The 11,895-nt window shown below is 47.1% G+C and overlaps 1 pseudogene; it reads left to right on the top strand.

Annotated features, from left to right (window-relative positions):
* The first annotated feature begins 9,911 nt into the window (after nt 1-9,911).
* On the top strand, nt 9,912-10,877 carry LOC109248357 (aldo-keto reductase family 1 member B10-like; annotated as a pseudogene).
* The last annotated feature ends 1,018 nt before the right edge of the window (nt 10,878-11,895 follow it).

Genomic DNA, 11,895 nt, shown 5'->3' with positions numbered 1-11,895 from the left:
TTCACAGGGGCACCTCATTTAACCTTATTACTGAAAAACGGACAAAACTCAGGGAGCCTTGTCACTTTTGCCGTCCCTGCTTGACCTCCTGTGTCTTACAAATGCTGACAAAAACCTGAGGTTAACGAGAGGATAGGAGTAGGCTGAGGGGAGTCTAGGAAGTCTTGCCCCCCAAGTGGAAACCTGTAAACGGTTACTACGAGAGGGTGACTAAGAGACATGTGCTCAGAGGGAAACGAAGACCGAGGAGAGTCCCAGGAAACACCCCCCACCCCCGGCAGGGTCGCCGTCTTGAGGTGGCTATTCAGAAATGGATGGGGCACCTGGGTGGCTCAGTCGGTTGGGCCCCTGACTTCGGCTTAGGTCATGATCTCACGGTTGGCCAGTTCCAGCCCTACATTCGGCTCGCTGCTGTCCGTGCAGAGCCCACTTCGGATCCTCCCTCTCCCCCTCTCTCTTTCTCAAAAATAAACAAAAAAATGGGATGCACAAAATGGGCACAGATGAGGTTAAAAGTTTGAATAGGGCAAAGGAACTCCCTGATGGTCCCCAACATTAAGCGACCCCAAATAAGTTTGCTCTGGGTACCCCAGTTGGAAGGAATTAAAGAATTCAGAATCCCCACTTTTTTCCCACATCCCACATCCCACATTGTCACGTTCAAAGAGGCACGTAATATATAAAACCGGTCCTTGGTAACCATCGATTTCTAAGGTAATGGCTTTGCACGCCGTAATCATCTGGGGAGCTATGAAAAGATATCCCCATTCTAGGGCACCTGGGTGGCTCAGCTGGTTAAGCCTCCGACTCTTGATTTCAGCTCCGGTCATGATGTCGCCATTGGTGAGTTCAAGCCCCGTATTGGGCTCCGCACTGACAAGTGTGGAGCCTGCCTTGGGATTCTCTCTGTCCCTCTCTCTCTGTCCCTCCCCTGCTCACACTCTGTCTCTCATTCTCTCAAAATAAACATTAAAAGTTTTTGTTTTTTTTTTTTAATCCCTCCATTCTGATTTCTTTGCTATGACCTGGGCATCAGAATTCTTTAACTCGACCCAGGGGCTTCTAATAAGTGGCCAGGGGTGAACTGCATTGCTGTAGGGCAGCAGCTCCACCTTACGTGTGCTTGCAAATCCCCAGGGGCTTTGGTGAAACTGCAAATTGACTCTGTAAATCTGGGTTGGGACAAGATGCCGCATTAAAAAAAAAGAAAATTGGCCCATGGTAGTGTAAATTGGTACAGCTTCTTAGAACAATCGACTATCAAACGAAATACAGCATACCTATATGCTCTGACCGGAATTCTCCAATTAGGTAGTCTTTTTTTTTTTTTTTTTTTTTTTTAAATTTTTAAACGTTTATTTTTGAGAGAGACCAAGTGTGAGCAGGGCAGGGGCAGAGAGAAAAGGAGAGACACAGAATCCAAAGCAGGTTCCAGGCTCCGCGCTGTCTGCACAGAGCCCGACGCGGGGCTCGAACTCACAAGCCGTGAGATCATGACCCGAGCTGAAGTCGGACGCTTAAGCGACTGAGCCCCCCCCAGGCACCCCGTCCAATTAGGTAGTCTCTTATGAACATGTGCGCCTATGAGCAAGATGACCCGTGTATGCAAAAATTCCTCACATTGGAGCTCGTGCACTGGCCTAAATGCCCATCGGTAGGGGACCGGGGAGATAAAAGCTAGGGCCTCTGCAAAATGCCGTAGAAGACTCCGTAGCTCAAGATCCAGTGAGGCCGGCCACATAGGCTAGTGGGATAATCCATAAAACACGCTGTCACATGGAAATAAGGTAGAAATGATAGGAATGTTTACAGACCTATTGCGGTAAATACAGACCATCTAGGGGAGGATATGTGACCCGCTGGGAACCGGGGTTGCCTTCGGGGAGAAGTGGGAGGTGGGGATTGAGCGAAAAACCCAGACTTGATTTAGTCAAACTTCCATGAACAAGCTTGTTTTGATTGATGGGTGGGGACAGAACAATTCAGCGAAGCATTTTTTTTTTTTTAATGTTTGTTTATTTTGAGAGAGCTGGAGAGAGGAAGGCGCAGAGAGAGAGAGAATCCCAAGCAGGCTCTGTGCTGACAGCACAGACCCAGATGGGGGGCTTGATCTCCCGAACCATGAGATCATAACCTGAGCCTAAAGCAACAGTCGGATGCTTAACTGAGCCACCTCGGCGCCCCTCAGCTAATCATTTTCAAGGCAAAAAAATGGGAATTTGGAGAGTCTTAATGAAGTCCTGTGGAGAAAGGTTGTTCTTCATAGTAAGCTGCTTCCTGGAATCCAAAACCTGGGGAGATTTCCTTCTGCTGTTTTCCAGGAGCACAGGGCTCAGGTAGAGTTCAATATCCTTGTTGGAGAGAAGGAACGAGGTGTATTTTTTCATGGCAAATCTTTTTGTACCTTTTTTTTTTTTTTGAGAGTGTGCAGGTGCATTGGGGGAGAAGGGCAGAGGAGGAGAGAGCATCCCAAGCAGGCTCCACACTCAGCGCGGGGCTCGACACGCGACTCGACCCTACAGTCCCCGCAGCATGAGTTGAGCCGAAATCAAGAGTTGGACGCCCAACCGACTGAGCCCCCCGGGTGCCCCCTTTTGTACTTTGGAGTTAGGCCCCAAAATAAACTTAAATAGAAAGTTTGAAAATTTTACACGGATGAAAACAAGACCATGAATTCCAGAAACCCCTTTTCTTGCTACGGTTTAGAGTTCTTCCAAAATGGTTCCGGATGTAGAAGGAAGTCTTAGGCCGTGCTTATAGAAACTTGGGTGGAAATGCCGAGAGCTTAGAAATGTTCCCAGGGTTTTGCTAACTCAGTTCTGAGTTTCACCCGTACAGATAAGCAGGTCAAGCCGGCCTACCCCACCACAGAAATGGCCTCTATCTCTCCCGGGGATCAGTTTCGCAGGCAGGCATTGTATTCCGTTCCCACAAATGTGCTGTTTCCGAACCTCCGCTTGGACAAATGACAACAGATCCTGAAATGGGAGATGTGCTCCAGCCCACGTGTATGCAAAAAAGAAGCAGAGGGACATTCATTTTCTGCTGAAAGGGATTTTGTGAAGCACTGTGTTTCTATGACACTGAGCCCTTGTTAACAGCCGACTGAGGATGATGTGATCGAGTTTGGGAATTTTCTCCACTCCTGGGGTCTGCTCTTTTTTTTTTCTTTTTTTTAAGTTTATTAAGTTTTTGAGAGCACAGGAGGGAAGGTCCGAGACTGAATCCTAAGCAGGCTCCACGCTGTCAGCATGGAGCCCGACGTGGGGTTCGAACTCACGAACCGCGAGAGCATGACCTGAGCCGAGGTCAAGAGTCAGACGTCGAACTGATGAAGCCACCCAGGCGCCCCTCTGCTCTTTTCCTAATACACGTTTTTGGCCTCCGCCAGGAGCCTTCTTGGACTCTCCTGTCATCAGCTGTGTCAGAGTTTGGCCTCTTGCTCTACAGGTGTTTCAGACAGTGCTTACGCATCCAAAAACGCGGGCCTTAGCAGGACCCGGGTTGTGCAGCGCATTTGTTCAGTTGATCTGCCTCTTAGCCCCAGAAACCTGATTGTGATTGCCACAGTTGACCCGTTCAATTCCCTCAATAGCTAAAAGGCTTCTTTTGCTAACGATAAAATGACAGCAGAAAAGTTAGTCAAAATTAAATCCTCTCTGAGGAAGTGAACTATATATAGCTTCCTAAATAGTTAAGTGTAGCACATGGAGATTTCTCAGGACAAGGCTGGAGACCGACTGCTTGTGACCTCGACTCCCAAGTTCCCTACACGTGGACACGGCTGATGCTAACACAGTAAGGCCCGAGAGAGACCCGGCAGTGCCCTAGGCCAGCCGTCGGCATGTAGCGTGCAGGCCTTCAGCGGCAGGAGCGGAGATCCACCCCGGTTGGGGACTAGTGCCTGTGCTTGGAAATCAGTATCGAGTGCAAGAGGAAACTGAGGCAGCCTGTGGTTGGGAGACACAACTTTCCTCTAATGGTATGCTTAGGCTCCCACACTTCCCAGCAGCTTTGCCAAAACTTGTCCTGAATTATTTTTTTTAACTTAGTTTGAGAGCAAGAGTGCACACGTGAGGCGGGCAGAGGCAGAGAGAGGGGGAGAAAACCCCAAGCAGGCTCTGAACTGTCAGCGCAGAGCCTGACTCAGGGCTTGAACTCACAAGCCGCGAGACCGTGACCTGAGCTGAAACCAAGAGCCGGACAGTTAACCGACTGAGCCACCCAGGCGTCCCCACATTTTCTGCTTCTGTTTGCTAACTTGATTGCTGGCCTTGGGCCCTCTTGTCTCCTGGCCCCAGGCTGCTGGACGTTTCCTGCCAGCCTTATGAGGAAGGTTACTTTGTTATATTCAGGTGCTCTGTGTTTCCCAGTTCTAGTAAGTCTGAGTCTTGGGTGATTTCTGTTAGTGGAGGATACAGCCTTTGAGGATTGTGTTTTTAAGATTTAGATTCTGATGTCCCCAGCTGTTAGAGCACAGATTTAAGAAATTCCAGCAAGTTGCATTTTTCCTTTGACGGTCTAGAATTCTCTGTTGACTTGGGCATGTGGCATCCTGGGCTTTGTCTTTCTAAGTTCGGCTGACTTTTTGAGGGTTAGAGCCATAGGGTTGTTGGTGCAGGAGAGCAACTCCTAGATTGAAAAGGGCCCAGAACGTTGCCCTTGGCACAGAAGTCGCCGATAGTTCAGGTGTCTCTCATTCAGATAGACCCACTGACTCTTCCCACTCAACTTCTCGACCCCCATTGTTGGGCTGCACAAATACAGGTCCTGTGCTTTCAGGTACATTGCAGATTATTTTGTTGGAATGGAATTTTGCCACATCGCATATTGAATAATATTAGCGGAAAACAGTTTGAGCTCGAGACTCCCGTTTATTTTGAAGAGGAATCCTCTCTACATAGGAAATGGTAACCGTATTCTCTCCAGGGAGGGATATTGAGTGACGGGAGGACCCAGGCTAAGTGGGAGGTGGCCTTCTCCCTTGATGCTTCGGAATCTTTCCGGTTTCTTTGTACTGAGGAAGTACTATGCTTTTTCTAAGTTTCAAAACAACGAAAAGTGGGGGCGCCTGGGTGGCTCAGTCGGTTGAGCGTCCGACTTCGGCTCAGGTCACGATCTCCCGGCTCGTGAGTTCGAGCCCCGCATCGGGCTCCGTGTTGACAGCTCACAGCCTGGAGCCTGCTTCCGATTCTAGGTCTCCCTCTCTCTCTCTGCCCTGTCCCACTGTCTCTCATGCTCTCTCGGTCTCTCAAAAATGAATAAACATTAAAAAAATTTAAAAAAAAAACCAAAAAATGAATTAACTCCTAAAAAGTGACTAGACGATGAAAATGGGATTCTCCTTGGACTATGTGGTTCATTGAATTCTCCGTCTGACCTGCTGCTGTCAAAGCTGTATGGTGATAGTCCTGACTGCTTGTCCCCTCCAGTGCCATTCTTTTTTGCAATCACGTAGACTCTGGTTGTCATTTTGCCTTCGTTCATGTGCTCCTGGGAAGAGGAATTAACTGGACTGCCTTTGCTTCCAGTGATGGTCAGCTTTCAGTTAAAGATAGGCCTTTTTTTAATTTATTATTTCTTTGAGTTTTTTTTTTTTAAAGGTTATTGATTTCTTCTGAGAGAGACAGAGACAGCGTGAGCAGGGGAGTGGCAGAGAGGGAGAGAGAATCCCAAGCAGGCTCTGTGCTCAATCCCGTGAACGGGCAAGATCACCACCTGAACCGAGATCAAGAGTTGGAAGCTTAACCGACCGAGCCGCTCAGGCGCCCTAAAGGTAGTCTTTAAAACATTCCCGTACATGTATAGGCACAGAAGTACCTCAAAGAGAAAGTAACTGTGTAACATTACAATGTTCTTCCCACTTAAAAACATGAGGGATATTTTACTTTAAGAGCGGGGAGCTGCTAACAGAGGTACAACATTTCTAAACCAACATACGGAAAATATTACAGACCAAGACATGAATGAGTCCTGAATTAGATCCAGGAGATGTCCTGGTTATAATTATAAACACTTAATGAAATCACAGACCCAGAAACGTGGCAATACGAAACCCTCAGCTCTCAGCCAGAGGTGAGCAAAGACTTTTTTTTTTAATTCGAAAGCCAGTGATTTATAATACTTCAAGTTGAACCTAGCCTTCTCGTTACATTTATTCATGAAAATGATAAATGGGCCATTTCCCGATGAATGAACAGATTTCCTACCATTCGTTGGAAAATATACTACAAAAGGGGGAAAATGTCACTCAGCGAAACCTCTATGTTTCTTTACTTTCTGGACAACTGAAACTGACATGAAAAATGAGTGTCTTGTGAATGTTGAAGTTAGACCTCCCATCAGGACTCCCAAGGGTAGGATCTCAGGGATAGCAAAGCATAGAGGCACTAAATTACTATGTCGGACTTTCTTTTAGTTTTTAAATTTTATTTAAGTCCAAGTTAGTTAATATACGGTGTAAAAATGATTTCAGGAGTAGAATTTAGTGATTGCTCGCTTACATGTAACACCCAGTGTTCATCCCAACAAGTGCCCTCCTTAATGACCGTCACCCATTTAGCCCCTCCCCCCACCCAACACCCTTCCAGCAACCCTCAGTTTGTTCTCTGTATTTAAGTCTCTTATGGTTTGCCTCCCTCTCTTTTTATCTTACTTTTCCATCCCTTTGCCTATGTCCGTCTGTTTCTTAAATTCCACATGGGAGTGAAATCCTGTATTTGTCTTTCTCTAATTGTGCTTAGCCTAATACGCTCCAGTTCCACACTCGAGTAGAGTGTGTGTGTGTGTGTGTGTGTGTGTGTGTGTGTACACACACCACATCTTTATCCACTTGTCAGTCAGTGGACATTTGGGCTCTTTTCTGTAATTTGGCTATTGTTAATAGGGCTGCTATAAACACTGGGGTGTATGTGCCCCATCAATCAGCATTTTTGTATCCTTTGGATAAATGCCTAGTAGTGCAATTCTTGCGTCACAGGGTAGTTCTCTTCTTAATTTTTTGAGGAACTTCCACCCTGTTGTCCAGAGTGGCTGTACCAGTTTGGCATTCCCACCAACAGTGCAAGAGGGTTCCCGTTTCTCCACATCCTCACCAACATCTGTTGTTTCCTGAGTTGTTAATTTGAGCCATTCTGACAGGTGTGAGGTGGTAGCTCATTGAGGGTTTTGATTTGTATTTCCCTGATGATGAGTGATGTTGAGCATCTTTTCATGTGTCTCTTAGCCCTCTGGATGGCTTCCTTGGAAAAGTGTCTGTTCATGTCTTCTGCCCATTTCTTCACTGGATTATTTGCGTTGAGTTTGAGAAGTTCTTTGTAGATTTTGGATACTAACCCTTGATGTGATATGTCATCTGCAAATATCTCCTCCCGTTCTGTTGGCTGCCTTTTAGTTAATTGCTTCCTTTGCTGTGCAGAAGTTTTTGTATCTTGATGAGGTCCCAGTAGTTCATTTTTGACTATGTCGAACTTTCTGAACTGAGGCAGAGCAAGGCCTGTGAGGAGAGTATGGAGAGGGTCTGGAATACTACCCCAGACATTGGAATGGAAGAGGCGGTGCCTATAAGCTTGCCGAGCCATTGTAACGTAATAGGAAGCAGCTGCTATCAGACCCGAGCGTTGAGCAGGGTTAAAAGCAGTGGGTCTCTGAGTTGCAAGCTGAACTTAGAGTTGGTCCTGGTAAAATGAGTCACCTTTCCAAACCTGCCATTTTTTCTTTCTCCTCAGTGCTGCTTTTGTATTTCGGCTTCGACAATATCTTGTCCCTCACAATGGATTCTTTCCTACAATTCTCAGTCTCAAATTCTCTTCTCCCTCACAATTCTTTCTTTCCCACAATGCCTTTCTCTCCCATGGTGCCCAGGCTCTCCTACAGCTCTCCATAGTTTCCTACAATTTGTTTTCCTTTACAGTTCCATTCTCTGTTCTCCTTTTCTGCCACAATTTCCCATCAGCCCCTGTAATTCTCCCATTTTGTCAGAATTTTTTTTTCAGTCTGTTTACATTCTCTCCGTGCTTCCCACAGGTCTCGCTGACATTCCTACAAGTTTCAATATTACAATTTTTATCTCCATCATTCTAGATTCTAACAATTTTGTTTTTGCTAAAATAACTTTATATCCTTTCCACCACGTCTCCGCTGCCCCAAGTCTGTTCTTCCCATAACTATTTGCATCTCTTATAATTCTCCAATTTCCCACAATTCTTCGTATTCTAATTGTCATCTCCTTCACAATTCCCCATTCTCTCTCAAAATTTTATTTTCATTCTGCTAATTCTCCACTAGTCCATTTCTCTTCCACACCCCGCTCCCACACACGATCGCCCCTCGTCTCCTGCAGTCGCCCCTCAATTTTTTTTTATTCTGATAATTCTCCATTCACATTTCTTCTGCCCATCTCTCACCATTCTTTCCCACAAATTTTCTTCTTTCCCACAAGTCCCTGCCATTCCCACAAGTCCCTGTATTTTATTTTATTTACTTATTTTTTAGCATTTTATTTATTTTTTGAGAGACAGAGAGAGACAGAGCATGAGCGGGGGAAGGGCAGAGAGAGAGAGGGAGTCACAGAATCCGAAGCAGGCTCCAGGCTCCCAGCTGTCAGCACAGAGCCCGACGCGGGGCTCGAACTCACGAACCATGAGATCATGACCTGAGCTGAAGTTGGACACCTAACCAGCTGAGCCACCCAGGCACCCCAAGTCCCTGGATTTTAATTCCCGTGCTCTCCCACAATTCCCCATCCTTCCCACAGTTATATGCAGTTCCCACAATTTTCTCTATGATTCCCAGTATTCTAATTTCCACCTCTTAATTCTGCACTCTTTTTCAGAATTTTAAAAAATGTTTATTTTTTTAAACGTTTATTCTTGAGAGAGAAAGAGAGAGCGAGCCAGCGCACAGGCAGGGAAGGGGCAGAGAGAGAGAGGGAGGGAGACACAGAATCTGAAGCAGGCTCCTGGGGCACGAACCCACAGACTCTGAGATCACGACCTGAGCCAATGCCTGACACTTAACCTACTGAGCCACCCAGGTGCATCTCAGAATGTATTTTCATTCTGGTAAATCCCCACTCTGCCATTTCTCTTCTTCACAGAGCTTTCCAGTCTTTCCCATAATTCCCCTTCTTTCCCACTAGTCTTTGCTTCTCCCACAGTATCCTTTCCTTTCGTAAGGATATTCCTTCCTTTGCTCTCCTACAAGTCCCTGTCCTTCCTACACTGAGACGCCGCTCTCCTATTTCTTCATTTTCTCCCACAGTTCTCTTTACAATTCCGAGTAGTCTAATTTCCATCTTTAACTTTGTCTTTTCTCTCACAGTTCCCTTTGCTCTGATAATTGTCCATTTTCTTTCACGGTTCTCCTCTACCCACAACTCTCCGTTTGTTCCCACAGGTCCCTGTCTCCCCACCCCCCAATTCTACATCCACCCCATAGTTGTGTGCAGCCCATAATTCTCCAGTCCCTCCCCCAATTCTGTCTTTACAATTCTCGGGATTGGAATTCCCTGGTTAACGATGCAACCTACCCACAGTTGCCACTTGACGCTGTTCTGTCTGTCAAGGAAAGGAGCTTGTGCCAGAAGGGAAGCCATTTACTTCATCAAGAAAGTTGCTGTGAAAAAGGAAGTCATGCCCCCTGAGCACTGCTGAGAAACACGTCAGATTTGCTTTCTAGTCCAAGCTTCTTATCCTGGTTTGGGCTAGTAACTAGCGGTTCCTGGCCCTTGAGTAACTCTGCCCTTGACTTAGAGTCTAGGTCCCGTTGTATACAGGAACAGTCGCTGAGTCCGTAAGGAGAGAAAGGAATTAATGAATTTTGAAAAAGACTCATTCGATAGTGCTTAGGGAACATTGGTAACATGCCGGGCCCTGTGTTAAGTGTTGGGAATACAAAAGGGAGCACCCCGGATGAAGTCCCTGCTTGAGGGCCAGGGCCCTCAATCGTGGCACAGGACATCTACCTGCTTGCTCAGAAATGTCTCATCCCTGACCACGGCCACCTTCGTGGAGCTCAGTACCAAAGCTAAGGTGTCTCTTGTGGGTCTGCGCACCTGGAAGTCTCCCCTAGGCGAAGTCAAGGAGCCGGTGAAGGTGGCCGCTGATGTAGGCACAGTCTAGGTGAGGATAGCCTATCCGTGTCTATCAAGAGGAAGAATGAGGTGGGAGAAGCCATCCAAGAGAAGGTTGTCAAGCAAGAGGAACTCTTCATCCCTGGCAAGTGAGGACCCACCTTCTTTGAGAGAATCCTAGCAAAAGAGGCCCGTCAGAAGACTTCGAAGGATCTGACGCAGAACTGTTTGGACGTCTGTTTGATTCACTGGTCACCGGGATTGCAGCCTGGGAAGGACTTTTTCTCCAAAGACAATAAGGCGGTGGCCTCACCAGTAAATTAACGTTCTTGGGAGCCTGGGGGGCCGTGGAGGAGCTGGTAGATGAGGGGCTGGTGAGAGCCTTTGCAGTCTTCCACCACTTCCAGATCGAAAGGCTCTTGAACAAACCTGGACTGAAATAGAAGCAAATACCCCACACGAGAAAAAATGGATCTAATACTGCCATTCCAAGGGCATCCCCGTTAAAACTGACAGCCTTCTGGGCTCTCCTGAAGGACTCTGGGCCAAGTCCGAGGACTTTTCGCTTCTGGAGGGTCCCAAGATTAAGGTGATTGATGCAGAGCCCAAAAAGCCCACAGCCCAGGGTCTGATTCAGTTCCCCATCCAGGGGAAGAGGGTTGGAATCCCCAAGTCTGCGACAGTGGCATGCATTGTTGAGGACATCAAGGCTTTTGACTTTAAACTGAGTAATGATGAGATGGTGACCATACCTAACTCAGTAGAACTGGAGGGCCGAGCCCTGTGGATTCTAGCTCTCACTTAGAGGATTTATCCCTTTAGTGCAGACTTATTGAAGCTGAATCTCTTGATAAGATTACCTGGCGGGTTCTCTCTCTTGACTTGACTGCAGTGTAACTCTCTCTACCCGAGTCCCCTTTTAGCCAAGCCGATCCGAAATCCCAGTGACCCTGGCCTTGCTGTAGGCCAGAAGCTAGGCAGGGTTGTGTCTAGGTCAGTACGGTTAGCTAGGAGCAGATTACCACAGGGAGATCGAACTGATAAACAAATTACCATCTTTTTTCTTTTTTTCAATTATTTGATCCGATCACTGGGGAACACTGTAAGGATTTGAGGATTAAAAAAAAATAAAAGACGAATAATGGCACAAAAAATAAGTCCCTCCTCTTGTGGCATTTATGTCTCAGTAAACAAATTGATCGACTTACGCACAATCCAACACAGAATTTCCAAGTGCGAGAAACGCCGTGAAGAAAATGAAGCAGGTGGTGTGGCAGAGATGGAGGGGTAGTGATGCTCCCCAAGGTGGGGTGTGGGGAAGCCAGGTTGGAGCTCCCGGGAGCTTGTCAGAAAGGGCAGAATCGCAGCCTCGCACCCCCAGCCCCTTGAACCATGGAATCGCAAGTCTGCATTGTAACAGATCGGCCTGCACAGTACAGATTGAGAGCTTTGGATACAGCCTCAGATGTGGTCATCTGGAAAGACTTCTCCAAGGAGGTGACATCTGAGCTGGAACCTGAATGGTGCGAAGGACCCAGCCAAGTAAAGATGAGGACAGAGCGTAGTCCCGACCACGGGATCGGCAAAGGAAAGCCTTCTGCGATGAGGACGAACAGAGGAAGGTCCGTGGGGCCTGCAGAAAGGGTGGCCTGAATGAATGAAGCCAGCAACCCCCGCCCCTTACAGTTCAGGATTTCTTACTCACCAGGACCCTCCCTCTCTGTCACATCTGTATCAAGGGCCAGGTTATCATTCTGTTTAATATTTTCAACATTAGGGGCACCTGGGTGGCTCAGTCGGTCAAGCGTCCGACTTCAGCTTGG

This window comes from Panthera pardus, unplaced genomic scaffold (genome assembly GCF_024362965.1).
Source record: "Panthera pardus isolate Hobbes unplaced genomic scaffold, ASM2436296v1 HiC_scaffold_27, whole genome shotgun sequence".
In the NCBI taxonomy this organism is placed as follows: domain Eukaryota; kingdom Metazoa; phylum Chordata; class Mammalia; order Carnivora; family Felidae; genus Panthera; species Panthera pardus.
This window is presented reverse-complemented; position numbering and strand designations above follow the sequence as displayed.